The following is a 7,251-nucleotide window of genomic DNA, read 5'->3' as shown; positions in this document are numbered from 1 at the left end:
CTCCAACACTAATCAGAGTGTTTACAACCCTCCCCTTTGTATTTCCTACTGAATAGCGCAAATTCCTGTGGGGGACCTCTTACATTACCACAGAAGGTTGCACAAAGAGCCCATTTGACAGGGACTAAGAAGCATTGAATCTCAAGTGAATAAATGAAGCAGGTGGCACGCTGCCACTGTATTAATGTGTCCAAAAGCTCAGGGATTATATCCGAGGCTGTGGGAACGAATCGGGCTGCTTCTGACTGAAACAAATGCCCCCGTTGGTTAGGAATCCTGAAAAGGATTCAAGATACGCAGGTGCTTAACGTAACAGAAAAGACGAGGGATACAACATTCTTTTGACTATCTGTGTAAACAGGATGCTTGTGGAGATGGAGATGTGTCTCTTGGCACAGGTCTCCTCACGCTGCATCCAGCATTTCTCCGTTTTCTTACCCTTCACAGAACGGCAATCCGGAGCCGGTGACAATTCCAGTTCAAAGCGGTTATAGGAGGATGAAGCTGAGCAGATGGCTGCTGCCTTCCGAGCTGTCAATGTCAAACTCAGCAGCTATAGGGAACTATAACTATAGGGAAGGCAGGCTGGATGTAAACATCCATACAGCTGCACCAGCTGTTGTATTCATATGCCGTGTTCCTCGCTGGTTGTGTCACACATTCTAAGGCCTGTAGCTCACCGAGCCTTCAGTCAGACACCGCTAATACTTACGTTTCCATGTCAACCTGCTCAATTGGGGTTGCGGCCCTCGCCTGCCCCGGGGGGTTTCAGTGAACATGACCCAACTTTATGAGTTTACCCCAGCCGAGAAGCCGCTGGAACACCATGGGTACACTACCTCACACAGCACCAGCCGCCGCCCCCAGCACAGCCGTTAGGGGCGTTACAAACCAGACGAGGCACAGAATAACACAGAATCACAGAATGACCCGGGTTGGAAGGGACCTCAGGGATCATGTAGTTCCAACCCCCTGCCTGGCAGGGCCACCAAACATACACATTTACTAGATCAGGTTGCCCAGGGCCCCGTCCAACTTGGTCTTGAACACCTCCAAGGACGGGGCATCCACAACCTCCCTGGGCAGCCTGTTCCAGGGCCTAACCACTCTCCTAGTGAAGAACTTCCCCCTAACATCCAACCTAAATCTTCTCTGTTTTAACTTAAAACCATTTCCCCGTGTCCTGCTATTGTCAGCCCTTTTGAAGAGTTTACTCCCCTCCTGGGAATAAGTTCCCTTCAGGTATTGAAAGGCTGCAATGAGGTCACCCCGCAGCCTTCTCTAGGCTGAACAAGCCCAACTCCCTCAGCCTGTCCTCATAGGGGAGGTGCTCCAGCCCCCTGATCATCTTCGTGGCCCTCCTCTGGACCCTTTCCAAAATCTCCATGTCTTTCTTGTACTGAGGGCTCCACACCTGGACACAGTACTCCAGATGGGGCCTCACAAAAGCAGAGTAGAGAGGGACAATCACCTCCCTATCCCTGCTGACCACCCCTCTCCTGATGGAGCCCAGGATCCTATTTGCTTTCCGGAGCCAACAACTACCGCACCAGCCACCTCCCCCTGAGGTACTGCCGCTCCCCTTTCCCCGCCGCTGGGAGTTGTAGTCCGTCGGCAGGAAGCCGGCCCATCCCACTTCCGGTAGGAGTCCCCTAGAAAACTACACTACCCATCGTGCTTTGCGCGCGGGAGGCTTCTTCCCCTTCCCGCCTCTCTCTCGCGTCACCGCGCATGCGCAGAGTGCCTCCCTCCCTCACCCCGAGCGGAGGTGCGAGCGAGGGCGGCAGCGCGTGCGCGGTGCGTAGTGCGCGGCTGTTCCTCAGCCGTCCTTGCGGGCCGGGCGGCGGAGGCGGCGGGATGGGGAGCGAGGCGGAGCCGCGTGTGTGAGCCCGAGGCGGAGCCGCTGCGCCGGCGAGCGGGACCACGACGGTTAGTGCGAGCGGCTCCGCTCACCATCCCTTCATCGCCTGTGTGTGTGAAGGGCGAGGGAGCCGCTTCCGGGGCTGGCACGGGGGAGGGGGGAGGGATGAGGGATGAGGGGCGGGGGAGGGGCTGACCCGGGGCCTAACCCCTCGCTTAGCCCGGCGGCCGGCTGCTTGTTTCAGGGCCCTCCCGCTCACCTTGCCCGGCCCGTTGGCTGAGGGCACAGTGTGGGGTGGCCGGCCGTCTGCCTGCCTTCACCTGGAGGTACCGTCTGAGCAGCCCTTACCGCTGTCGGTGTTTGTCCGTGTGTTTGGCGAGTTGTCTGCCTGCAGTTTATGAGGACAGGCTGAGGGAGTTGGGTTTGTTCAGCCTGGAGAAGAGAAGGCTGCGGAGTGACCTCATTGCAGCCTTTCAATACCTGAAGGGAACTTACTCCCAGGAGGGGAGTAAACTCTTCAAAAGGGCTGACAGTAGCAGGACAAGGGGAAATGGATTTAAGTTGAAAGAGGGAAGATTTAGGTTGGATGTTAGGGGGAAGTTCTTCACTAGGAGAGTGGTTAGGCCCTGGAACAGGCTGCCCAAGGGGAGGTTGTGGATGCCCCGTCCTTTGGAGGTGTTCAAAGACCAGGTTGGAGGGGCCCTGGCACCTGATCTTAGTAAATGTGTATGTTTGGTGGCCCTGCCAGGCAGGGGGGTTTGGAACTACATGATCCTTGAGGTCCCTTCCAACCCGGGTCATTCTGTGATTCTGTGATTCAGTTTGTTGTGTGTTAGCTGCTCAGCATGTTGTGGGCTGCTTCGGGGTGTGTGTTGAAAACGTGTCTCTGCAGGCAGAGAGTATCAGCGTGAGGTGCGGGAGGAATAGAGCTGAGCTGACTGAAGGTGCTTGTGTTTGTTAGAGTACGAGCACAGCTATCTAATGAAAGCATCCCTTCGGGACAGTACCGTGCTCATCCCCCATCCTCAATTCACGGAATATCGTGGCCATCCTTAATGAAAAATAATAAAAAATAATAAGGTAGGGCCATTTTCTTGGTTGCGTAAAGCGAGTTTGTGTAAATGTCCTGCTTCCATTGCAGCAAGGTAGCAGCAATTGTGTTCTTATACCCACTAATCGTCTGGAAAGCCAGGTTGGAACTGGATGAGCATTAAGGTCCCTTCCAACCCAAACTGCTCTGCGGTGATCTGAACTGCAAACTTAAGCTATAATACAACCCTTTGGGCATAATAGCATTGAGGTTCTGTTGGATATGACCCAGGATTGTAATGGATGTGACTTCATTAGCAAGCTTAAACAACAGAAATAGAAAGATGTCCCTTTTAGTTTGTTTTTTATGTCATTTGAAATGTCATTGACAGGGTGTGCTGTTTGTTCGGTTCATATCAGTCCTGTACAGTCAGTGTGACATGTACTCTATAGGGGCTTTTCTCTACTGAGAAGAAAAAGAGAAGAATAGGCTGCTTATAAGGGATAAGCAGGGAACTTTGGGTTATCTGTTCCAGGGCTCTTATTTCTAACTGAGAAAATCAAGTTGATTTTTCAGTCTTCCCATGCATGCAATAGAAATAGCTGCCTCGAAGTTGGAATACAGTGCAATTCTGGCATTGTTCTGTCTTAGTGAAGGTCTGCTGGGGGAGTGGAGGTGTTATCTTCCTTAGAAAGTAACTTTTAGGCCCTTCCCTGATATGTTCTGGCCATGTTTTCTACCTGCAAGACTTTGAATGCTTTTGGACAGTCAGAGTTAGATGAAGAAATGCTGTTGGTTAGTAATAAATACCTGCAAATGCAGATGTTGTTTCCTTCTGCAAAGCTTGGTGTCAGGTAGCTGGCCTCAAAATGTCAAAATAAAGTATAGTATGACACTTATCTTCATTAATTGTATGCCTGGAGTAACGTACTAAGCCTTAATCTGAACTAACATGTCTGATTATTTTGAATCAGTGAGTGACTCACCACCCTTAAAAATAGGCACAGTTTGCCATATCACAGAATCACAGAATGAACCCGAGTTGGAAGGGACCTCAAGATCATGTAGTTCCAAACCCCCTGCCTGGCAGAGGCCACCAACATAACAATTTACTAGATCAGGTTGCCCAGGGCCCCATCCAACCTGGTCTTGAACACCTCCAGGACGGGGATCCACAACCTCCCTGGGCAGCCTGTTCCAGGGCCTACCACTCTCCGGATTTAAGAACTTCCCCTAACATCCAACCTAAATCTTCCCTCTTTCAACTTGGATCCATTTCCATATGCCAGCCTTATATTTTCACCTAAGAATCTATCAGCTTGCTCTTCTGTTCACCAGGGCCTTGTGGACGCACCTCAACAAAGAGACAACAAAGTGAGGAGGCAGGTCGATCTGTAGCAAAGGGAAGGCTGTTTGCCCATCCCAACCTATCACGGAATCATTAAGATGGAAAAGACCTCTGAGATCATCTAGTCAACCAACCGACCCATCCCTCCGTGCCACCAAACCAACGTCCTCAGTTGCCACTTCCACACAGTTCTTGAGAATCTTGGGGGATGTGATTTCCACCCAGCTCCCTGGGCAGCCTGTGCCACTGCCCAAAGAACTTAAAGGGCTTGAAATCCTGCCAAGCCCGCAAACTGCTCACAGTTTAGAGCCATAGACGGTGGTTCTATCTCACCTTTATGTACTTAGAATGACGCAATATACAAAGTTGGGTGAAGCTGTGAGGTGCTTCTGCAGAAAAAGAAATCACAGAATCACAGAATTGTAGGGGTTGGAGGGACCTCTTAGAGATCATCGCGTCCAACCCCCTGCCAAACAGCTCCCTACACCACGTCACACAGGTAGGCGTCCAGGCGTGAACCCGTGATATTGGCAGCAGCAAGGAGTCTCCCTTCTGAGGCTCAGTAGCATCAGGGATCCTGGGCTCCCCCCTTGCCAGTGCTTTTCAGGCTGTGTTGTAAGGGCAGCGGCTGCTCATGGGGTGTCACCTGAGTAAGGGTGGTGACCCACTGATTCCATTCATTTGGAACAGGTCAAAAAGAAAACAGGGCTTGTTCCATTTTGTTATGAGAAGGTAACATACCAGGAGCAATCACGTACTGTTTGACCAAACTGAGGGATCTGAATGCAGCTTATTACTTGTGAATTAAAAAAAAAAGAAAGAAAAAAACAAAAAGGCTGCTTGTTTCTCCTTATCTAATCTGTGAATTCCAAGCATGTATGAGAGACTGAGATCTGCCAGTTCAAAAACATGAGATCACAATGTTCAGTGAATGGCAGAGCAGCCAGCATTTCCTGTGCTGAGTAAATAAATGTATTTAAGCAGAGCATACAGTTTGATATTAGAAGTGATGCTGTTCTTCTAAGGCAACATAGAGCACTTCTCATATTCAGTGGAGGCTTGCTTTTTTTCTTTTCATTGATGGGACGGACTGAAAGCGTAAGACTCTGGGGAACAAACAGCTGATGAAGAGAGTTAGCCATGAACTTCCTGGATTATTTCAGCCTAATGGTTTAACCTTTTCTTATTCTTCACACACTTTAATCCCAGTGCTCTGCGTGTTAAGCACTTGTAAGCTCACCTTAAATGATCTTTCCCAGGTCACGCTTCTGAAGTTTTGAACCTGAAACTTAGGATTGTAGTTCTCCAGAATCTATACAGCTTGTGTGATCGAGTTTTGGATATATATAACGTGCAACCATATGTCAGTGAAGTCAGTGATTGGTATGTGTCATTAAAGCAGTTACACAGACCTATTTCACATGTACTTTCCATGAGGCGGTTATTAGCACTTAATAGCAAGGATTTCACCACTTTAATCACAGAATCACAGAATGACCTGGGTTGGCCCAGGGCCCTGTCCAACCTGTCCTTGAACACCTCCAAGGACGGGGCATCCACAACCTCCCTGGGCAGCCTGTTCCAGGACCTAACCACTCTCCTAGTGAAGAACTTCCCCCTTAATGCTTTAAAATGCTTTATATTAACTGAGTCTCTATGCTTTTTGGGGAGAGTACGATGACATTATTCTGGCCTGTGTATACCAGGCTTCCATTAAATTACATGCACTGTTTTAATTTGAAGTAGCATGACTCTTACTGTATATGCAACAGACTTGGGAATGGCAGCCAGAGCTTGTGTGGTCCTGTTCTGTGTGATAATCAGCTTCTTAGTTGGAGGTGGAGACTCACTAGATTTGAGCCTGAGGCAGCGTAGCCCAGCAGAAGTACATCTATAGTGATGTACACAACACGGGCATCAAACAGGGAGTTAGAGGCCATTGTGTGGCAGGAAAACTATGACTTAGTCACCATCACTGAAGCATGGTAGGATCACTCTTAAGACTGTAGTTCTGCAGTGGATGGCTCTAAGCTCTTCAGAAGGGGTAGTGAAGGAAGGAGAGGTGGTGGAAGCCCCCCACTAGACCTGCTGTTTCTGAACAGAGACTGGTGGGAGATGTGGTTGAGAGAGTGCCGCTCTGCTACACAGGAGCCTCGAATCCCGGGGGTTGGACTCGATGATCTCTAAGGTCCCTTCCAACCCACATGAGACTGTGATACTGTGATACTGTGAGAGCTATCTTGGGCACAGCAACCATGACATGATAGAGTTTTCTGTTACTAGTGAAGTCAGGAGGGGATCAGCAAAGCCCCCATCTTGGCCTTCAGGAGGGCAGACTTGGGGCTGCTGGGGACATTGACTGGGGGAGCCCCTTGGGTGGCAGCTGGCTGTGGGGGGCAGTTCCTGCCTTCCAGCCTCCTTGCCCTGTATGTGCGTGTGGGTGTTTCAGTACTCACGTGTGTGGCATTTTGCAACATCTCAGCCCTGGAGGTGCTGATGTTGATCATAATAGTCCGCTTAGTTTATACATGTTTACACCGACTTTCCCCTTGGGTGTTGAGAGAATCTAGGGCAGAGATGGCAAACTCCCAGCTCCATATATCACAGAATCACAGAATTATCAAGGTTGGAAAAGACCTAGAAGTTCATCTAGTCCAACTGTTACCAATACTTCCCAGCTAAATCATATTCATCAACACAACATCCAAACGTTTCTTGAACACTCCCATGGTCGGTGACTCCACCACCTCCCTGGGCAGTGCATTCCAATGCCTGACTACCCTTTCTGAGAAGTAATACTTCCTAATGTTCAGCCTGAATCTCCCCTGGTGCAGCTTAAAACCATTCCCTCTAGTTCTGTCACTGATTACATGAGAGAAGAGGCCAACCCCCAGCTCACTACAACCTCCCTTCAGGAAGTTATAGAGAGCTAGAAGGTCTCCCATGAGCTATAAGGTCTCTTAGGTTTTGGCTGAGGCAGAATTAGTAAATAATCATTAAAAATGGTCAGAG

General features: G+C 49.6%; 1 protein-coding gene across 2 annotated transcripts in view; it reads left to right on the top strand.

Annotated features, from left to right (window-relative positions):
• Positions 1–1,737: 1,737 nt before the first annotated feature.
• The window catches only part of RALBP1 (ralA binding protein 1), a 28,534-nt gene continuing 23,020 nt past the window's right edge, over positions 1,738–7,251 (top strand). Inside the window, exons 1-2 of one of the 2 annotated variants that reach the window (XM_015855269.2) lie at positions 1,738–1,929; positions 5,499–5,622. The gene's annotated coding sequence lies outside the window, so the exon portion shown is untranslated. The remainder of the gene's footprint in view (positions 1,930–5,498; positions 5,623–7,251) is intronic. The other variant, XM_015855268.2, reaches the window with a different exon arrangement.

The sequence above is a fragment of the Coturnix japonica genome, chromosome 2 (assembly GCF_001577835.2).
Source record: "Coturnix japonica isolate 7356 chromosome 2, Coturnix japonica 2.1, whole genome shotgun sequence".
NCBI lineage: Eukaryota > Metazoa > Chordata > Aves > Galliformes > Phasianidae > Coturnix > Coturnix japonica.
The sequence above is the reverse complement of the archived record's forward strand: the minus strand, read 5'-3'. Positions and strand labels throughout refer to the sequence as shown.